Source organism: Corythoichthys intestinalis, chromosome 10, assembly GCF_030265065.1.
Source record: "Corythoichthys intestinalis isolate RoL2023-P3 chromosome 10, ASM3026506v1, whole genome shotgun sequence".
In the NCBI taxonomy this organism is placed as follows: domain Eukaryota; kingdom Metazoa; phylum Chordata; class Actinopteri; order Syngnathiformes; family Syngnathidae; genus Corythoichthys; species Corythoichthys intestinalis.
In genome coordinates, this window is record NC_080404.1 from 53,268,224 (window position 1) to 53,291,026 (window position 22,803).

At 39.3% G+C, this 22,803-nt stretch overlaps 1 long non-coding RNA gene across 1 annotated transcript in view; it reads left to right on the forward strand.

The window, feature by feature from the left end:
- The first annotated feature begins 1,278 nt into the window (after positions 1-1,278).
- LOC130922788 (uncharacterized) overlaps positions 1,279-22,803 on the forward strand; it is a 104,449-nt gene continuing 82,924 nt past the window's right edge. The window contains exon 1 of the long non-coding RNA XR_009064579.1: positions 1,279-1,331. This is a non-coding gene — a long non-coding RNA (uncharacterized LOC130922788). The remainder of the gene's footprint in view (positions 1,332-22,803) is intronic.

Consider the following 22,803-nt stretch of genomic DNA (forward strand, 5'->3'; position numbering starts at 1 on the left):
TCAAGCGTTGAGCCACCAAAGAAGTAAGCAATACAAAATGGGGCCGTTTAAAATTTGCTGCTCAAGGACAGGTCATTCCTCAAAGAGGAAAAATAAATAAATGAAAACAAGAACGCTACTAGTTCATTCTCATTTCCAAGTTTTGGTCATCATTATTACGGTAATTTTTGGACAATAAGCCGCTACTTCTCCCCCCCCCTCATGTTTATCGTCCAGTGGATCTTATTTCTTGATTTATTTGGATTACTAGGGTAACACTTTATTTGACTGCGGCGTCATAAGACTGTCATAAGACCGTTATTATTATGACATGACATTATCATGGGCATTACTGAATGCTGATGACAGATGTCATTAAGTGTCATAGGGCATGTTATGTCACTGACTCCATTTATGTCCAGCTGAGATCTTTTACATCCATTCAAAAGTGAGATAATTTGCCAGATGACACTTTATGACATCTGTTATAAGCATGCGTTCATGCTGATGACATTGTCATGTCATAATTAGGATTATTTTATGACAGTCTTGTGGCGCCATTGTCAAATAAAGTGTAACCAAACACCATAACTAACTATTAATGTAACTGGAACATTAACTGAAGAAATAGTTAGCAAAGAACATGAATTTTGATTGTTATTTACATCTGTAGCGCCGCAATGCATGCTAGGAGGCATGTTGGATGACAACAGTTTTGAAAGCAGGTGGTAGCAAGGTTGAATGTCTGCCCATAAGGAAGCAGTGATAGCTAAATGAAGCTTTTTGAAGCAATGAAGCTTTTCAGCCAACTGGTTCAAATTTTCATGGTGGTTCATTTGGTCTAATGACAGTCTTATGATGCCATTGTCAAATGAAGTGTTACCGGTTAATATCTTATGGTGTAAATATCCTATAATGAGGATTCACAGTGTGGCTTATCTATGAACAAATGCCTTTTTCGTGTCAAGTTTGGTGGCTGGCGGCTTATAGTCAGGTGCGCCTTATAGTCCGTGAATTACGGTGTTTTTTTGTTGTTGCTGTCTGACCTCATTTTTTTATATGAACTCATTTTATTGTTTTATTGTGAGATTTTATTTTCTATAATCAAACTATATTTAATGAGCCCGCTCATTTCTGCACTATTAATAATTATACAAACAAATGAGATGGATAAAAATAGATTGAAATGTATGTTGGAGTTATTTGTGAACTTGTATTTTTTGGCATAGAGATGTCGTCACCAGCATATGTGAAACGCTAATATACTTTGCTCTGTTTTCTTCTTGCATGTCACTCCAGATGTGACTCTGTGAATGGTTACCTTGGAAACCCTCTCCCAGGAACCTGCTATTGTAAGTAACGTTAAAGGCATTGTTTAAAGTTGAGCCAAACTTTTGAGCAACGCCGCACCGTGTCCATTGTTGTAATCAAGTTACAATACACAAACACACGCTTCATGAGGCTTCTTCTTCGTGCACCATACCCACTGTGAAGAATGGGGGTGGAAACATCATGCTTTGGGGCTGTTTTTCTGCAAAGGGACCAGGGCGACTGATCTTTGTAAAGGAAAGAATGAATGGGGCCATGTATCCAGAGATTTTGAATGAAAATCTCCTTCCATAAGCAAAGGCATTGAAGATGAGACGTGGCTGGGTCTTTCAGCATGACAATGATCCCAAACACACAGCCAGGGCAACAAAGGAGTGGCTTCGTAAGAAGCATTTCAAGGTCCTGGAGTGGCCTAGCCGGTCTCCAGATCTCAACCCCATAGAAAATCTGCGGAGGGAGGGAGTTGAAAGTCCGTGTTGCCCAACGACAGGAGATCTGCATGGAGGAATGGGCCAAATACCAGCAACAGTGTGGGAAAAGCTTGTGAAGAGTTACAGAAAACGTTTGGCCTCCGTTATTGCCAACAAAGGGTACATAACAAAGTATTGAGATGAACTTTTGGTATTGACCAAATACTTATTTTCCACCATGATTTGCAAATAAATTCTTTAAAAATCAAACTATGATTTTCTGGGTTTTTTCCCCACATTCTGTCCCTCATGGTTGAGATTTACCCATGTTGACAATTCCTGGCCTCTCTAATACTTTCAAGTGGGAGAACTTGCACAATTAGTGGTTGACTAAATACTTATTTGCTCCACTGTACATGTGTAAACATATGTAAACATTGTACTTGCATGTTTCTTGTTTTGTATTTTTTTTTTTTTTAAGTCAAAAACATGTTTTGTTAATCTATTTTTATTTAATCAGAATGAATGTATCACTTCTACCACCTTCGACCTTCCTTGTACTTGACTGACATTAATAAATGGACCCATGCATGTATGGAAAAAAATAATTTTGGACCTTCAAGATTTGTACTTGAGGACCCCTGCCCTAAGGCTTGTTTGAATTTGGAATGTTGAGGCTCATCACTGTGCTACCTGTAAAATAAAATGGCTTCCCGCTGACATCCTTGGATGGAAAATGCTGGTTTTCATGATTTCTTTAAATGAACGCCATGTTAGGCTTCGTGCTAATGGGCTAATGGTGACATTTGAGCGGAGTTGCTAGGGCGACGAGGTCAACCGGTGCCCCGCCTCGGCAAACAAAGTGAACAGATGGCATCGGGCGGCGCCTGTAGCGTTTGCCACGCAACCCGATGTGTCTCAAGTGCTCGCAACTCACACCATGTGTCCATTAATGACACATTATCTTGTTTGATGAAGGAAATGGCCGATGTTTCATGTTTGCAAAAAGTTCAAGAAATAGATAGGCAGGGCTGAGAGGGAACGATCATGGATTGAACGTCTACCGCTGTCAGTGGAGCGGTTACTTGAAGTGGCTTGCGAGTTAATGCGATGGTTTTCATCTATTATAAACTTTGGCTGCAAGCATAGGCAGAGTTTGACTTTTGGGGTAGGGGGGCACAACATGTTGATGACCCCAAAACGCAGTGTCAGCAATAAAAGTAACGAATATTTATAATACTAAGTTGACAATGAGCGTTTTTTGGTTCCCATCTTTCTTGAGAGGAATTCTAAATCAGGCTGCTTAAGTGATACTTTTAGCCAAGATCGTCATCCATTGAATACGGTACGCCCGCCGGTGTCGTGCCAATGTAGTTACATTGTAGTTATATAAATTTGTGTCTTCATTATTCAATCAAAAAAAGTTGCTTCAATTAAAAAAAAAAAAAAGTTGCTGCAAACAAAATTATATTTTCAATCAAAAAAAAGTTGCTTCAATAAGAAAGCAAAAATAAATTTGAAACAAAAAAAAAATGCATGTGACAGCTATTTTTCTTATATTTAAGTTTTTTTTATGATTGAAGCAACATTTTTGATTTACGTAATATTGATTTGTGTTTGGGCCACATTTTGGCTAGGATGTTTTTGTCTTTATTATTTAATCAAAAAATAAGTTCCTTCAAAAAAATAAATTTTCCAAAAGAAAAATCACTTCAATCAAAAAAAAAAAAAAAGGCAATCATAGAAAACGTTTTTGAATGCGAAAAAATATTTGAGATTGAAAAATTTGCATTTGAACACTTAATTTTTTATTGAAAAAGTTTTATTCGATTGAAGCAATCCTTTTTGTGTTCGGGGTATATTATGGGTAGGACATTTGTGTCTAAATCATTCAATCCCCCCAAAAGTTGCTTCAGTCCAAAAAATATTACATTACAATACAAAGAAAAAAAATCATTTGAAAAATAAAATTGCCTTCCCCTGATTTTTATTATTATTTTAAAAATTATTTGCAAAGCAAATGACCGTCTAAGGTGCTAGTCACATGATCTGTTCGAAAAAAAAATAATTTTGACCCATCATAAAAATATTTTTTTGTTTATTTCATTCATTTTTGTTGCAGTTTTATTGCTTTACAACTTATATATATATATATATATATATATATATAGGAAAGTCAGTTTCATGCAATGACACTTTTTGGCCACCAGGAGGGCCCGCCCCCCCCCCAGCCTACCCTTAAAATCCACTTATGGCTACAACTAAGTATTATGATAGCTAGCGATTGCCATCCCTCCTAATTCAATATTGGACATCATGCCGCTGGCGGCCATTCTCATTCGTTCGTTCGTGACAAGTTGACAGCGCCACTGATTTCACACCCGATCAGCGCCCCCCTGTTGTAGCGTCGCATTACGGCGACAAGTCGAGTGCCTCCACGCGCTCCGGCAGCTATTATGCTAATCGCTTCACACTCGCTTGAACCCCGGCGACTAGCTTGAGTCGCGCACACTCCAGCGTCAGTCGCTACCTTTACTGACACCGCGCGGGACGCCGCCGCGTCGGCGGCATGTCACCATGGGGAATCGCAATTAGCTCGGGTGAACTTTTAAACTCGACATCCGCCAAATCCGACACGTGTTTTTGTCACCCGAAAAAGTCTGGGGAAACATTGCATTTGCCTTTAGTTTGCTGCAGGAAAACGACTGATTATCACAACACCATTTACTTTATGCTAAATGTCATTTGGAGTGGCTGTTACTAATTTTCTAGGGCTTGGTTAGGCTAACAACAACTTGACACTTCCAATAACTTTAACGTTGCTTGGTCTTTAAACTCTAGATGTTTCTCTTGTTCTCTTTTATTGTATTTGTCATGCTAACTCTTTACTGGGCACTCATTAACTGCCCTTGACGGCACACAATCAACAGGAAGTAACCTGTAAATGCTCCAAAATCAACAGGAAGTGACCTGTAAATGCTCACAAGCTAGCAGTGAATGCTCAGGTTTCAGTGCCATTGACAGCTCTAGACGTCCAATCCAGTCACAATGGCAGCCGGTGAGCTCACGTAGACAAACTATTTTCAAAGATTTTGATAGCAACTTGTTAAACTTTTTAAAACGATACAGTGGGGAGAACAAGTATTTGATACACTGCCGATTTTGCTGGTTTTCCCACTTGCAAAGCATGTAGAGGTCTGTAATATGTATCATAAGTTCTCTTCAACTGTGAGGGACGGAATCTAATACAAAAATCCAGAAAATCACGTTGTATGATTTTTAAATAATAAACTTCCATTTAATTGCATGAAATAAGTATTTGATACATCACAAAATTCGAACTTAATATTTGGTACAGAAACCTTTGATTGCTATTACAGATACCAAACGTTTCCTGTAGTCCTTGACAAGGTTTGCACACACTGCAGCAGGGATTTCGGCAGATCTTCTCCAGAGCCTTCAGGTTTCGGGGCTGCTGCCGGGCAACATGGACTTTCAGCTCCCTCCATAGATTTTCTATCGGTTTCAGATCTGGTGACTGGCTAGGCCACTCCAGGACCTTAAGATGCTTCTTACGGAGCCACTCTTTAGTTGCCTTGGCTGTGTGCTTTGGGTCGTTGTCATGCTGGAAGACCCAGCCACGACCCATCTTCAGGGCTCTCACTGAAGGAAGGAGGTTGTCAGCCAAGATCTGGTGATACATAGCCCCATCCATCCTCCCCTCAATACGGTGCAGTCGTCCTGTACCCTTGGCAGAGAAGCAGCCCCAAAAAATATTTCCTCCTCCATGTTTCACAGTTGGGATGGTGTTCTTGGGGTTGTACTCATCCTTCTTTTTCCTCCAAACACGACGAGCCGAGTTTAGACCAAAAAGTTCAATTTTGGTCTCATCCGACCACATGACCTTCTCCCTTTGCTCCTCTGGATCATCCAGATGGTCAGTGGCAAACTTCAGACGTGTCTGGACATGCACTGGCTTCAGCAGCGGGACCTTGCGTGCGCTGTAGGATTTTAATCCATGACGGCGTAATGTGTTTCCGATGGTTTTCTTCGAGATTGTGGTTCCAGCTCTCTTCAGATCATTGACCAGGTCCTGCCGTGTAGTTCTGGGCTGATCCATCACCATCCTCATGATCAGTGATGCCCCACGAGGTGAGATCTTGCATGGAGCCCCAGAACGAGGCAGATTGACCGTCAACTTGAACTTCTTCCATTTTCTAATAATCGCTCCAACAGTTGTTACCTTCTCACCAAGCTGCTTATTTTCCTGCAGCCCATCCCAGCCTTGTGCAGGTCTATTATTTTATCCCTGATGTCCTTACACAGCTCTTTGGTCTTGGCCATTGTGGAGAGGTTGGAGTTTGTTTGTTTGAGCATGTGCACAGGTGTCTTTTATACAGGTAACAAGTTCAAACAGGTGCAGTTACTTCCGGTAATGAGTGGAGAACAGGAGGGGTTCTTAAAAAAGAACTAAGCCGAAATAGTTACTAGTTGGTAATGTATCAAATACTTATTTCATGCAGTTATATACAAATTTATTATTTAAAAATTATACAATGTGATTTTCTGGATTTTTGTATTAGATTCCGTCCCTCACAGTTGAAGAGAACTTATGATACAAATTACAGACCTCTACATGGCTTGCAAGTGGGAAAACCAGCAAAATTGGCAGGGTATCAAATACTTGTTCTCACCACTGTATATCAATTCTCAGCGGGAGCATATCGATAACCTTTGAGACTGCAAAGTATCGCGATATATCACCTTTTCGATATATTGTCACTCCCCTAATATATCTTTAAAATGTTTATCTTGTTAAAGTGATTGTATTTTATTATTCATTTATTTTAACTAGAGATTACTTCCTATTAATAAAAAAAAAAATTATGATTTTTAATGTGTAAAAATGTTAACATAATTCAATTAAAATGTAATAAATCGTTTTTTTTACAGATTGGCCGATATAGGTTTTTCAGGACTGATACGATAGCGATTATTAGTAGTTAGAGGGGACAATAACAAATTTTTGGAGCCCATATTTATTTGCAGCAAAAATGTATAAATTGGCGTAAAAATAGAATAATGCAAACACTGTACTTCAAGATGGAAAATCATAGCTCCAAAAGTGCCTCAATTTCCTAGACTCAGAAACATCTAGGGGTGAAAGTAGGCCGGAAAGGTCCAGAATGCCGTTCCGGTATAAAATTAAACTAACAAATAACGAACAAACTGCATGTGACTGGTTGAAATCAACTCCACCGACTAATTTAACCTACACTATTTCCAAGATTAAGCCTAATGTGAAAAATTCTGAACTTCCCTTTTAAATGTGAATACAAAGTAAAATTCCTGAGTGTTCCTTCAAACTATGCAGAATTGCACTTTCATTTCACAAAAGCAATAAATGCATTTAAAACTAGAAACTGCAATTTCTGGAGAAATTACTCTGGGTCTTTGCTGTGTGGAGATACACATCTTAGCCCCGCCTAGGTTGGTTTGGGGACATTTCGGGGACAATATCATGTCACTTCCTGTTGATTTGGGGACGTTTGGGGGGCGTGTCCTCGTCATATCAGTTCATTTGGGGACATTTGGGGGACACGTCCTATTGATATCTGGTAACTTCCTGTTGATTTGGGGACATTTGTTTTTTTTTTGCCACTAAAAATGAATGGGAAATTTGGATGTCCATGGCAGTCACTGGCAACAACTTACATTTGTTTCATTGGAATCCAAGTACATTGGCATCAATAGAATCAACAAACATGGCCGTCAATGGAATTAAACAAAATAAATGCCATTGAAAATGACTGGGAAATTTGGACGTCCATGGCCGTCAATGGCATGGACATCCATGTGCGTCAATGGAATCCAAGTACATTGGCATCAATTGAATTGATATACATGGCAGTCACTGGCATCAATGCACTGTGAATTCCATTTGAAATTCCAATAAAAGTGAATGGGAAATTTGAACCAACGTTGCATCCCATTAAAAATGAATGGGAAAGTTTTTGGCAAATTTCCGGGGAACCGTAATTTTTTTTTTTCCCAAATTCTGTATACAACTTTTATGCCCCTCAGCCTTCCCCAAATTTTTGATGTCCAAATTATGCAATTTGGTCAAAAATTGTTGGAATAGATACACTTTGCAAATTTTTTTTTTGTTCAAAAATCGGTGAAAAATCGGCATTTACGGGCAAACGGAAAATTTTTCGGGGTCGTTCGAAAAATTCCCTGCGTCGCGTGAAAATTCCGGTCGTTTCGATATTTGATCACTGCCGATTGGTCAAACGGTTCGGGCTGCGCGGCGCGCCGAAGAAATCCCATAAAAAAAAAACACATAAAAAAAAGAGAATAACACTATCTGGGTCTTTTCCAAAAGAACACTATCTGGGTCTTTTCCAAAAGACCCAGATAGTGTATTCTGTAATTGTTATAGATATGTTATTCTGTTTAGTTAAAATGCCTAAGCTTAGCTCCAAACTGTATAAAAAAATAAAAAATAAATAAATAAATGAGGATCGAAGTACAACAAAAAAAACAATTGGCTAACTTGCATAACAAAAGTCCGCAAGCTTAAATGCGCAAATTTTTTTTTAAGCTCTTAGCAAACAGTTAAAACACATATTCCCACAAAAAAACTGCTAAATATGCCTCTAAACTACATTATGAATGCATAAACAACAAACATGCATTAACTCAAACAAAAACTTGGCTTATGTTGGTCTTAACAGGGAGTAGCTGAATTCAGCCACGTAAAACAACTTACATCATATTTACTGTTGCCACGAGAGATCAGGGTATCCACCCAAATCAATAAAACTAAATGCAACCCTTTCAGGACCAACCATGACAACGAGTCTAATTAAATGAATCCTCAAAGTAGCAAAATTTGGTTCGAAGCATTTTTTCTAATCGAATTACTCGAGTTAATCGATTCATCATTGCAGCACTAATTTAGCTTTTTTTACACGTAATTATTGCCATGAGTGCACATTTGCTGTCCGGCTGTCTCCTAAGCAACCAATCGGAGGTCGTTTTTAAATTTTGGCGGCGCCCGTACTGTCCATTTTTCAGTGATTTTCATTAAGATAAAAGCTCCGACGAGTCGTACGCGAGCAGGCTCAGGTACGTGCAAAGCTTGATTCGTCTTTTATTATTATATTGGCGCCGGTCCGTCACGCGGTCGGAAGCTGATGTGAAATCAGTTGACAAATTTACAACGTGGCCCTAACCCAGCAGCGGTCGTCACGGAAACGCCGGACAACATTCGACGGGAGAGAAAGCTTCGCTGGCCACGTCGCTGCTTGTGTTATGATGTCATTGCTGGTATTCACTCCTTCATTGCCGTTGACATCAAATCTATTGAACTGGAATGATCACGGTCAGCCCTCCCTGTCCAAATTGGATTGGATGTCTAGCACCGTTAATAGCAGTCTTGCATGTATTTTTTGCTAGAAAGATTCCATGACCTCGATTTATAGAGGGGAAAGATATGTTTTAATACAGTCTAATACGATATGCTATAATGTATGATTGAACATTTTAGACTACAGTATATATGGCGGAAAAAACTTGAAGTTCTGCTCTGAGACCCCCAATTTGTCCAAATTTCAAAATTGTCCGATTTGCACGTGTGATACATCATTGGAAAGCTTAAAATTTTGAACAAGAGGGCATTTAAAAAATAAAAATTAAAAATTAAACAGCCAAACCCTAACTAAAGGTGAGAACACGCGAGAGCAGAATTAAAGACGCCATGATTTTAATGAGATATTGTCGCGTACTTACCTTGTTTCGATACAAAAACTCCATATAGCATGTATCATCGAGTGTCAAGACACAGATCTGAATGGCCACAGCTGGATTTTTTCGGAATTTTATGGGTGAAACATGGTAATATAACAAAGGTAGCGATGCAGAAATCGCAGACGTCAAGGAGTAATCGAGATTTTCATTTTCATATGTTTACTCTTTTAAACGTTTTTTTTTTTTTTTTCAATTTGTATGGATCGATTATCTAAAATATTGGGGAAAATGCGACAGTAATGGAAAAAAAATACAATTAAGTGATAGTTAATGAGGTAGGTATCCGTCACTTTTTTACAGATGCCAATTTTTTCATTGTGACGTAATTTGTTTAAAACTTTAAAATATGCGAGTAAATAATTTTTTAAAGTTATTTTATTTTAAACGAAATATTAGACATCAATGAATGATTCTAAGCTAAAAATGACAGACATTTTGAATAAGAAATATCAATAATTACCTTCGTTTTATGGCTGGGTTGAAACAAAAGCAGTTGCGCGACGTCTGTAAATGGGAGTTTTCTGGGTAAAACTGACAAATTAAAAATAATTCTGGGACTTAATGCGCCATGAATCTGCTATGGCAGCATATAGGCATATTGTTCTATCAGACACAACAGTTCTTTTGGCTTAAAATACAGCAGTTTATTTTATAGAGGGGTGTGAGAGCAGAAACGGCTTTTTCAGCCTTGTCTGTGTTTTCCGTCATATATATTTTATTTGATAAAGAAATGAAAATTTGTTTAGCTCATTCATGTTAGTTTGGAATCAAACCCCAAAAATATCATGTTCATTAGGGGTGTGACAATAAGTCGAAAAGGTGACATATCGCGATACTTTGTAGCCTGAAAAGTTATCGATATGTTCCCGCCAATAAACAATATATCATTTTAAAAAGGTGTCACTGTTTAAAAAAAATAATAATAAGGAAACCAAACGATACAAACGCTACAAAAATCTTTCATTAAAATAGTGTCAATGTTAGCTAGACATCCAATTCATTTTGACCGGATTGGACGTCAAGTGCCGTCAATGGCAACCAAACCAGAGCATTCGCAGAAGGCATTTACAGGTATCTTCTTGTTAATTTTGGAGTGCTTCCAGGTTAGTTTCCTAATGAAGGGAATAGTTACCTTTCTCGCACACAACATAACTGTTTGCATTACTCTAACGCACGTTATATAATCAATCAGGGAATAGTATTATTTCTCATATTTACTGTAGGACTGTATTACTCTAACACACCTAATATAAAATAAATAGCACTTACGCCATAGTTTAATGAAAAGAAGCAGAATAAAGGGCACACAACGCCATCTTATCACAGAAGCCCAATGCGTCATGAGCAAGATTGACGCACCAACTCTTGCAATCAGTTCTCCCGGGCACTCCAGGACAAACAGAAGGGCGCTCTGTTCTAAAACAAGTAGCATCGGCCGCCCAACCAGGATAACAAGTTGATAGCGCGGGCGCCTGGGATGTCAAGACCGGCGTCGGTTGCTGTGGCTACCATGTCCCAGCCACGAAGGATGATGCACGAACCTAACCGCCCAAAACCTGCCACAGAGGGATGATCCCAAGACAACACCCAGCCACACTTTCGGCCCGGCCCACTCCACCGCAGCTTTCAAAAAGACTGGACACTGAGATAACAAGCGTTCGCTTCTCGGGAACATTTCTATGTGGGCCCTTCCTTCACTATTGATTTTTCTTTTCAATTAGGAGCATTCTTAAGTCACTTCCTTTTTAGAAACCCCGAAATCAACAGAAAGTGAGCCGTATCGTAAGAAACCCAGAGGTTCCCACCCCTACTAATCACTCAGTGTCAGCCACTGCATTGGATTTGACATCACTTGCTCTCAATGGCAGTGAGAAAGTTAATCAAATGATATCAAGATGTGCAACCTTGTTGATCACATGTCGTATTTCTCGCCAACCAAAGCCGTGTTGGTGTTTAATGACGTGTGACTTTTTAGCGCCCCCGTCTTCCACAACATTGTTCTGGTGGCAGAAATATTTTAAGACCCTGACAGGAAGCGCGAAACGGGTAACTGAACAAAAATGTTTTGGGACATCTACAGCAAGTAAAAAGTGAATTAAAGGCAGTCCGTCTAACACGTGAATGGAAGATGTGACCTGTATCCCATCACCCTTTGCAGTCACACAAAATTTTAGCAGGGCCAAGAACGAAAAGTTATGTTTGGTATGTAGCAAAATTGATTTTTCCATGTGGCATTTTTTTTTTTTGGTATGTGGCAAAATGGATTTTGCCATGTAGCTTTTTTGGGGGCGATGTGGCAAAATGGATTTTGGCATGTGGCATTTTTTTTTGCCATGCAGCATTTTTTGGTATGTGTCATTTTTTTTTGGCATGTGGCATTTTTTTGGTTTGTGGCAAAATGGATTTTGGCATGTGACATTTTTTGGGTGTGTGGAAAAATTGATTTTGGCATTTGGCATTTTTGGGGGGTATGTGGCAAAATGGATTTATGCATGTGGCATGCTTATTGCCACGTGGCATTGTTTTTTTGGTATGTGACGAAATTGATACTTCCAAGTGGCATTTTTTTGGGAAGTGGCAAAATGGATATTGGCATGTAGCATTTTTTTGGCATGTGGTATTTTTGTGGGTATGTGGCAAAATGGATTTTTGCATGTGGCGTTTTTTTGGTATGTGCCAAAATGGATTTTTGCATGTGGATTTTTTTTTTTGTATGTGTCATTTTTTTGGCATGTGGCATTTTTTTGGTTTGTGGCAAAATGGATTTTAGCATGCAGCATTTTTTGGGGATATGTGGCAAAATTGATTTTGGCATGTGGCATGTTTTTTTGCCACGTGGCATTGTTTCTTGGTATGTGGTGAAATTGATTCTGTCATGTGGCATCTTTTGGGGATGTAGCAAATTGGATTTTGGTATGTAGCATTTTTTTGTCATATGGCATTTTTTTGGGTATGTGGCAAAATGGATTTTGGCATGTAGCATTTTTTGGAGGGTATGTGGCAAAATGGATTTTGGCATGTAGCATTTTTGGGGGTAGGTGGCAAAATGGATTTTGGCATGTAGCATTTATTTGGTATGTGGCAAAATGGCTTTTTGCCTGTGGCATTTTTTTTTTGCCATGTGGCATTTTTATGGGTTGTGGCAAAATGGATTTTGGCATGTTTTTTTTTTTTTTGGTATGTGGCAAAATGGATTTTGGCATGTGGCTTTTTTTGGGGGTATGTGGCAAAATGGATTTTGCCATGTGGTTGGGGGGATGTGGCGAAATGGATTTTCCCATGTGGTATTTTTTTGGGAATGTGGCATTTTTTTGGGGGGTATGTGGCAAAATGGATTTTGGCATGTGGCTTTTTTTTTGGCATGTGGCAAAATGGATTTTGGCATGTGGCTTTTTATTTATTTTTTGGTATGTGGCAAAATTGATTTCGCCATGTTGTATTTCTTGGGGGATGTGACGAAATGGATTTTCCCATGTGGTATTTTTTTGGGGCATGTGGCATTTTTTTGGGGGGTATGTGGCAAAATACTTTTTGGCATGTGACATTTTTTGGTGTGTTGCAAAATGGATTTTGGTATGTGGCAGTTTTTTTTTTTTTTGGAATGTGGCATATTTTTCGGTATATGGCATCTTTGCAGGCCATGCACGTCCATGCCAATGACAGCTATGCACGTCCAAATTTTTCATTCAAATACCACTTTTCGTTCTTGCCGTTCTCTCCAAACTTTGGGCCGTCGCTCCGCTTCCGAGAACTTCATTACAGGTCACTTACCCCTCCCCTTCCTCATCGCCTTTCCCATTAATGTCACGTTATTAACTGTAGCTTGAAAGGAGATCTGCAAATTAGCGTCATGGGCTCGATCCGGGGTAACACGAGAAGCTGCGGAAATGTCTGGCATACTGACCTTCTGACGACAAAGCGGGATGAAAAATTGGCTGCGGAATTGTTCGTGACACCATCCCCTGGTGGATGATTATTATATGAGCTAGGATGGTGTAATACTGCGCGGTGGATCTGCGGCTAATGTTTCATTTATTTACAGAAATTAGTTCTTTGTTAGATTCGTTGCAGGTCTGCACGAAACATCGTTTGAATATCGCCATCGCGATGTGCGCATGCGAGATAGTCTATTCGCTGGATGTGAAATTGTTTTTTTTATTTTTTTTGAACACATAACATTTTGTTTTGCTTCATAAAAACAGCAAGTGTGCAGAGACATGGGCTCCGGGATCCTTTTTATATACAGAAATCTTCATCATTCACAGATGAACCCCCTTAGCCTGGGTTAAATGTTTTTTCGTGAATACAATGTGGTTTTGCAGGAGGGTAAACAGTGGCTTTTGATATTCACTGGCCCCACTATCAAAACCACTGGCCCAGGTCAGCACGTCAGTGATTGATCCCAATACAGGTAGTTCCTGGGTTATTAACGAGTTCCGTTCATACGCTGGCGACGTAACCCGAATTTCTGCGTAAATCGGAATGAACCTTTTAAGTACGCCTACAAAATAACTATCGAAAAGTATTGTATTTTGTTTAATGATGGCGGATACACTGCCCTCTGGTGGCAGCACTTGGTCTGGCTGGCTGGCCTTGTATGACTGAGAAGCAGCCTCAGAGATGTCTGACATGGATAAAGGATAGCTGAGCTCTAGTTTGGCCCATTTAAGGCTGTAAGTTGTTTCAGCTAATATATGTTTGTGTATGCATTTTAATTTAGTTTACAGATACACTTTGCTGAGTTATGTGTAGCAATTTCCTATGAAAATTGTAAATACGTTTGTAGCATTTATGTTAAGCTTGCGGACTTTTGTGAGGCCAATTAGGCTAATTTAATCTACTAAATTTACATATTGATCAAAATAGATGGACATTTGAAGACCAATTGTTTTGTGTCAAGTGTTTTATTGTTAAAATGCTTGTCCTTTTGAACATAAGTGTACATATGTGTGTTACAGCTTAATTAAAAAATACCACACAATAAAGTTCATGAATATGTCATATTTTTATGGCGGAAAAAACACTCAGGTGGCTTGAAGTTCCGCTCAGAGACCCCCAGTTTGGCCAAATTTGAAAATTGTCCTACATGTGTAATACATCATTGGAAAGCTTAAAATCTCAATTTTCTGGGGGAAGAAAATTTTTGAGCAGCAGGGCCTTTAAAAAAATAAACCCCTAAACCCTAACTAGAGGTGGGAGCATGAGAGAGCATAATTTAAGACACCATGATTTTAACGATATTATCGCATACTTACCTTATTTCGATCCAAAAACTCTGTGTAGCATGTATCACCGAGTGCCAAGACACAGCTGTGAATGGCCACAGCTGGACTTTTTGGGGATTTTATGGGTGAATTTTATTTTTTTTAATATATATATTTTATATTTAAATCGTTTTCTAATTGTATTTAACGTTACAGACAAAATGTCTTACACTCATCCAGAGTAGTTTTGGCTTAAAGTAGGGCTATCAAATTTATTGCGTTAACGGCGGTAAGTGATTTTTAAAAATTAATCACGTTAAATATTTAACGCATGCGCTGCACGACCCACTCACGCATTGTCGCATTCAATCTATAAAGGTGCAGTTTCACCTATATATAGAGCTAAAAGGCAGCGTAAAATGAGTAGAAATAATTTTGACAGCCTTTGGAGCCGTTTTTTATTTGGCTAAAGCCTAACAATCCCTCTCTCAGCAATTAATAATATCGTGGGAGGCAATGTGGGGAAGAAAGGTAGTAGCTGATCATTTTCTTAACTCCCTATGTTCTTTCCCAACGCAGAGAAGATATATCAATTGGTGCCCCTACGCACAGTCATGGTTGCACTTCCCATCATGTATTTGGGCAGAACAGTTAAATGGCTGCAGTATCATTTACTGAAAGCTCAACAAATACACTAGATGGCAATATTTAGTCACAATATACAAAGTCACATTTATCCTTTAAGAATTACAAGTCTTTCTATCCGTGGATCCCTCTCACAGAAAGAATGTTAATAATGTAAATGCCATCTTGAGGATTAATTGTCATCATAAACAAATACAGTACCTTTGTACTGTATGTTGAATGTATATATTCGTCTGAGTTTTATTCATTTTTTTCTTAATGTATTGCCAAAATGTATATGATCGGGAAAAATTATCGGGAATGATTGGAATTGAATCGGGAGCAAAAAGAAAAGAAATCGGATCGGGAAATATCGGGATCGGCAGATACTCTAACTAAAACGATCGGGATGGGATCGGGAACAAAAAAACATGATCGGAACAACCCTACTTGTAATATCCTTTTGGAGGCTGAACCTACAAATCCTGCCTTTGTTGACTACACTGATTGTTTGGATTGTTGAACGAAAATTTTCTTCTTGATCCTTACAAAATAAAATGCACTATACAACAGGATTAATTATCGTTAATGTGTACAAACGTATACATTAGCGTACGATCAACGATAAGTTCTGTGTTCATCGTAGATTTAAAAGTACGTAGTTTGGTCTGAAATTATTCTAAATCCAAAACAGCAGGAAGAAGATCGCATGCGTTGCTAATTTGCATGTTTCACTAACTTTTCAAAGTTGTTGAGGTGTAAAACACCACACGCACGTGCTAACACGACCTGTGAGTGTTTTACCTAGCGGCGCCGTGACGTCATCACGGCCTGGGGTTTCTCGGAGGTGTTGCTCCGGACGTTTGTGCTCGCTGTGCCGGAACAGATTTGCTGATGAACGGTGTCATCGCCGCGTCCTCGTGGCTTGTTTCTAACTCGCACGACTTCACCGTTGAGTTAATCTTCAGTAGCGTGACGCCGCCGCTACCTGAACACGCCGGTGGCGCCGTGTCAGGGAAAGTTACGGCACCAGCTTTGATGGTTTTCTGCTCACTTGACGCTAGCGAGGCATCCGCAACTTTAATCTGCTCTGTGACCAAACTCGTAACTCATTTGACTCTTTTAGTTAAAATTGGGGCTGTCAAACGATTACAATTTTTAATTGAGTTAATTACAGCTTAAAAATTAATTAATCGCTATTCAAACAGTCTATAAAATATGCCATATTTTTTTCTAAATTATTGTTGGAATGGAAAGAAAAGACACAAAACGGATATATACATTAAACATACGGTACATAAGTACTGTATTTGTTTATTATAACAATCAAAAAGATGGCATTAACATTATTAACATTCTCTTAAAGCGATCTATGGATAGAAACACTTGTAGTTCTTAAAAGATAAATGTTAGTACAAGTTATAGAAATTTTATATTAAAACCCCTCTTAATGTTTTCGTTTTATTAAAATTTGTAAAATTTTCAATCAAAAATAAACTACCCTAATTTTCGCACTATAAGGCGCACCTGACTATAAGCCGCAGCCCACCAAATTTGGCCCGAAAACGGCATTTGTTCATAGATAAGCCGCACTGGACTATAAGCCGCAGGTATCCTCACTGTTTTATGGGATATTTACACCAAAAAGATAGTAACCGGTCACACTTAATTTGACAGCGGCATCATACGACTGTCATAAGACCAAATGAACCACCATGAATCTTTGAACCAATTGGTTGCAAAGCTTCATTCCTTCAAGAAGCTTCATTTGGCCATCACTGCTCCCTTGGTGGAGACAGGCAACTTCTGCTGCCACCTGCTGTAAACACTGTTGTCAGCCAACATGCCTCCTAACATGCATTGCATTGTACAGATGTAAATTTTAATCAAAATTAATGTTCTGTGCTAATTTCTTCAGTTACTGTTCCAGTTGTTTCATCAATTGTTAGTTATGGTATTTGCTAACACTTTTTTTGACAGTAGCATCATAATTATTGACATGACACTGTCCTTAATGAATGCTTATAACAGATGCCATTTAGTGTTATCCAGCAAAAGATTTCACTTTTGAATGGATGTAAAAATTCAAGCTGGAAATAAATGAAGCTAGGGACATAATTTCCCGGATCACACTTAATGACATAAGCATTCAGTAATGCTCATGATAGTATCATGTCATAATTATGACTGTCTTATGACAGTCTTATGATACGCTGTCACATAAAGTGTTACCTATTAACTCAAATAAATCAACATATAAGCCGCACTGGACTATAAGCCACAGGTATTAAAATGAAAGAAAAAAGTAGTGCCTTATAGTCCGAAAATTACGGTAGTAGCTCGCCATTGTTGATGTCAATAATTACACCATGCTCACTCATTGTGCTTAAACCCATAAAATCCTTTGGACCCAAGCGCCAGCAGAGGGCGCCAAACACCAAAAAACAAGTAACAACCGGACATTACACTGCTGTCATTTTAATCTGTTTAAGCAGGGCATGTGCGTTAATTGCGTCAAATATTTTAACGTGATTAATTTAAAAAATTAATTAACGCCCGTTAACGCGATAATTTTGACAGCCCAAGTTAAACTATTTTCATCATTGAAATGAGTCAAATTGCTATGAACGTGCCACTGACGGTGATAGGCGTCCAATCACCTGGCACTTAAAAAGTCAATTAAAACTCTTTAAATAAGCTCACTAGTCATCACTAATAGAACAAATGTTGAACGAATGAACGAATTTCCTTCGCTGCCACCCTCCCGCTTCAAACTGATGGGACGCTAACTGCTTTCAGAAGGATGATTTGACTCAAAGTTTTCTAGTTCAACATATAAATTGCCGCCAAAGACAAAACAACTGAGAAGCGGAATGAATTGATTAAAAGCTCAGCTTTCTGCAAGCTAACAAGCTGTATCGAGTACAAAACAGCAAGCATATATTTGGTCTAGATTGAGCCCGGAGAGACGCTAAATGGCCCTAATAGCTTCAGAATGAGAGTTTTGTCTCCGGCCGATCCCCGGGGAAGAAAAACGGGAGGGATGGATGAGAAGGAGCTTAAGAGGTTTAGCTCAAAGCAGGTAAAAACGTCCTGACAGGGGTGAAAAGAAAGCTGCTTTTTTTTGCTCCGCCGGGACGGAGTATTAATACGAGCATCAGGAAGGAAAGCTGGCCAGGCTTGCGGGAGTTTACATCATGCTGACAATCAGATAAATTATCGGGAAAAGCCCCAACATGTGCGCACTTTTCACACTTTGCTTACACAATTGGACGGTAAAACTTTCCCCAAAGCGTGGTCGTCATCATTTCGTTTTACGGAGACCGCAGTCATTAAACGCGCCCGCCATCAATCATGCCGACGAGGCCACGCCCACTTGTTTTCACACACACTGCGGAGCCTCAAAGTGGCTGTGTTCAGCCTTCTTGGAAAAATCCTTTTTTAAGATGGTTGGCATTGAAGGATCATGTTTTCTTGCAGTGGTGTTTCTCCAAATGGCCGGGTTAAGACCAGGGCGCCAATTTGCTGGGGGCGGAGCTTGGTGATTCTCCGCCAGCACCCCCACGCTTCCGGCAAATAAACGTTCTCTCGTTCACTGCCAGGCCTCCAACTGGATTAGACATCTATCGCCATTTAACGGCAGTGGTTAAGGTAGTCGAGTACGAGCGTGGTGCTGTGACGCTGCATGTAATGTAGCCTAGCATTATTTTGTTCATGTGAAACTGTATATAGCTTTTTTTTCTATTACGTGCTTTTAATTGGCAAAAGCTTTATCATTTCACCCACAGCAACTATAAATATTGTGGGAAGCGACGTGTGGAAGAATGACAGGAGTTGAACTTTTTCTTAACACCCTGTAGTGTACCCAATGCAGAGAATATATAGCATTTGCAGCACCCACACACAGTCATGGTTGCACCACTTCCCATCATGCATTTGGGCAGAACAGTTAAGTCGCTACAGTATCATTTACTGAAAGCTCAACAAATACATTAGATGGCAATATTTAGTCTCAATATACAAAGTCACATTTATCCTTTAAGAATTACAATTCTTTCTATCCGTGGATCCCTTTCACAGAAAGAATGTTAAAAATGTTAATGCCATCTTGTGGATTTATTGTTAATAAACAAAACAGTACTTATGTACAGTATGTTGAATGTATATATCTGTCTTGTCTTATCTTTCCATTCCAACAATAGTTTACAGAAAAATATGGCACATTTTAGAGATGGTTTGAATTGCGATTAATTACGATTAATTAATTTTTAAGCTGTGATTAACCCGATTAAAAATTTTAATCGTTTGACAGCCCTAGTTAAATGTACACCTTATGCCTAATATATACATAACACAATAAAACAGAATTGTTGTGGAACTCAAATGTTGACTGGACAGTTATGAACTATGCACATTAAATCATTAGTTACATCAAATATTACACAATACACCAAAGTATATCAGTAGCCGCGTCCTTAAGTCTTTCTGATAGTTTACCCCTGACCTTTTTACTGCCATAATATAATGAAAACCTGAAATTATGGCTTTTAGTTTTGGCCACCCCAAGATTTTAAGTGGCCCCATCTGGCCACCCCTATGAAAAATTTCTGGAGGCGCCACTGCTTCCAGGAGAGCGAGACTCACGAAACAGCTGCCCAGAGAGGCTCTGCCAATCACTCACATGGTACGTTCAGCAACAGCATGCAAAACACAATCGTCACGTCAGAACCTGATTCTTTTTATCAAATGCAACTGCTTAGCGCAGCACAACAACATTTGGTCATGGCTAATTGTATGTCATCTTGCCATTGTTGATTTTGAATAGCGTCTGCGCTAGGGATGGGAATCGAAATCAGATTCCAATTCCGGACCGGTTCCTAGTGTTTCGAGGCCTCGACATCACAATGAAAAAGCCTTAACGATCCCTTTAACGATTCCTAAAGACACGTACTGCGTCGTGACGTGACGTGTCTTGTTGTCCAGACGCATCAAACTAGCATGGCGCCAAGAACCACTCACTCCAAAGTTTGGCTACACTTCACCAGGAGAGGGTGAAAATGAAAGGTTAAGATGGTTTAGCACGAGCATTGCAGCCTTAAACATAACAATGACAGTTAAACGCTCGAAAGTGTGTCTTCACTTCACGAGGAAAAATTACAACAAAGTGACTTGCAGTCATTGTAAGGTGGAGATAACTGCATCGGGAGGGAATACGACTGCACTGTCCTCACCGAGACGCAAAGCCTCAGTCCTGGCTATACAGCTAGCTAAACTCCCAAATGGCGATGCAGAAGACGTTGGTATAATTTACTGACTTTATTCAACCATCATTTGAAGAGTGAAACTAAAAACAAAAATTAAACAAATCAATTTCGTCCCCAATAACAAACAGGTTTGCATCAACGTAAATCAGCGATGATTAGCTGCTAATACAGTAATAATAAACGGTTAGCATGCGTTCGCTAGCATTAGCACATCGTTCAAACCACTTCACAACTGAATTTAAGTGTCCGATCGCGAGTGGAAACACACAACAACAACACAAAAGATGATACATACAGGCGTTGCCTCTGTAGATATTTTACAAACATGAACAAAAACAACGTAGGCTCGTAGCAGTGTTTCCCTCTCTCACTAACTCGCTCACTCGCCTGGATGCGGTATTTCTTCTTCGCGTGTAAGCGCGCGCTTCGTCACGTGAGCGCGTTCTTCTTCGCGTGAGGAAGCGCAAGGGCGCCCCCACTTGAGCGTGAAAGCGCCATAAAAACTAAAAGGCATGCATTTCAATATAATGGTAAATAATACACTTGAACCCAGGGGTCCCCAAGCTATGGCATGTGGGCCGAATACGGCCCGCCTCCACATTTGGTTCGGCCCCTTGAACAATACCAGAGAGCATTTTGAATTTTTTTTTTCTCAATAGTGTTATTTATTTCCTGGCCTTTTCTGTGAAGAACTCAGAAAGGGTTATTTGGTTATTATCTATTTAATTAATAATGTTTTTATTATTATTATATTATAGTATATTGTATTATTATTTTTATTTCATTTACTTTTATTCCATGATGAATCCAGTAAGTGGTATTTGATTGTGGCTTTCTGAAAAACAATAAATTTTTACATTTAGGCACTCCTGCAATCGTCACACTTTTTCTGTTACAAACTGACCCCGGCCCCTCATCAGAGAAGGGAAAAGTTATGTGGCCCTCACAGGAAAAAGTTTGGGGACCCCTGCGTTTAACACATATTGCCAAAGGCAGAACAACAACCTATATGCCAATATATACCAATATTTCTTATTTCTATTAGAAAAAAAGTTTCAGTAAAATGTTAAACATTCTTGTGTATTTGCCACTTATTGCCACAGTTAACATTGAGGCTTTGGGCCTCTTTTGACCTCGTTGTGCGTTTGTAAGGTTCTGACTTCTGATTAAACAAACTCGATGGCAATCAAAATGTTTGTTCTTCTTTTTCCCCAAATTAGAATCGATAAGAGAATCGATAAAGAATCGAATCGTTAAGCAATATCGATAATGGAATCGGAATCGTAAAAATCCTATCAATTCCTCAGGGCCAGGCCATTTGGGGGCCCTAAGCAAAATAATGCCAAGGGGCCCATATTTTTGGCACACCATTTTGTCACAGTGTACTGTGAAACCCATACATGCAATCCAACCTATATGTCTATATTTTGTATATTAATCAGATTTTGTTGCACTGCATACTTCAAACTTCTCACCCCAAATGATTGTCAGTACTTACAGTAGATAGCGCCAAACCTTTTTTTTTAAAGAGAAAAGAAAAAAGTATTTTTTTAAGCTTGGCATTAAGTATCAAAACTCACAAAAGTCAAATAAAGCAAACTGTAGTAAACAAAATAGAATATAAATTAAACAATTCCCACATTGGGGGCCTCCTAGTGGTCAGGGGCCCTAAGCAGCTGCACAGTCTGTGTATAGGCTGGGCCGGCACTGATTCCCATCCCTAGTCTGCGCTGTACTTCTCCTTCCAAGGATGCCCTGCGTGTACCGTCACAGCCTAGAACATCACAGCACATAAAGTAGCAAAAGCTTAATGTGGACAGAGACCCACCATTTTGTGTGGACCAGAGTTCGGTTATTGGTCCGAACTAGAGTTCGGAAACCTGTTCAGATTTACTAAACAAAACGGATTATCTCAGAAAAGGAACTCTGGTCCGTTTAAAATGGACCAAACAGTGCTAGTGTGAAAGCGTTCAAATTGTGATTAAAAATAATTGACATCACTAGCTTTTACTAATGACATTTGAACCCCCCTGTCAGAAAGAATTGAACGTGCAATGTCAGCCACCCCAGCTGCTTGTCATCATCATCACATCCTGGTCCTCGGCGAGTCCATTTGTCTTCCTCTACTTGTGTTTGCGCGGCGGCAGCGGCCTGATTAAAAGTCATCTCGGACTCAGCGGT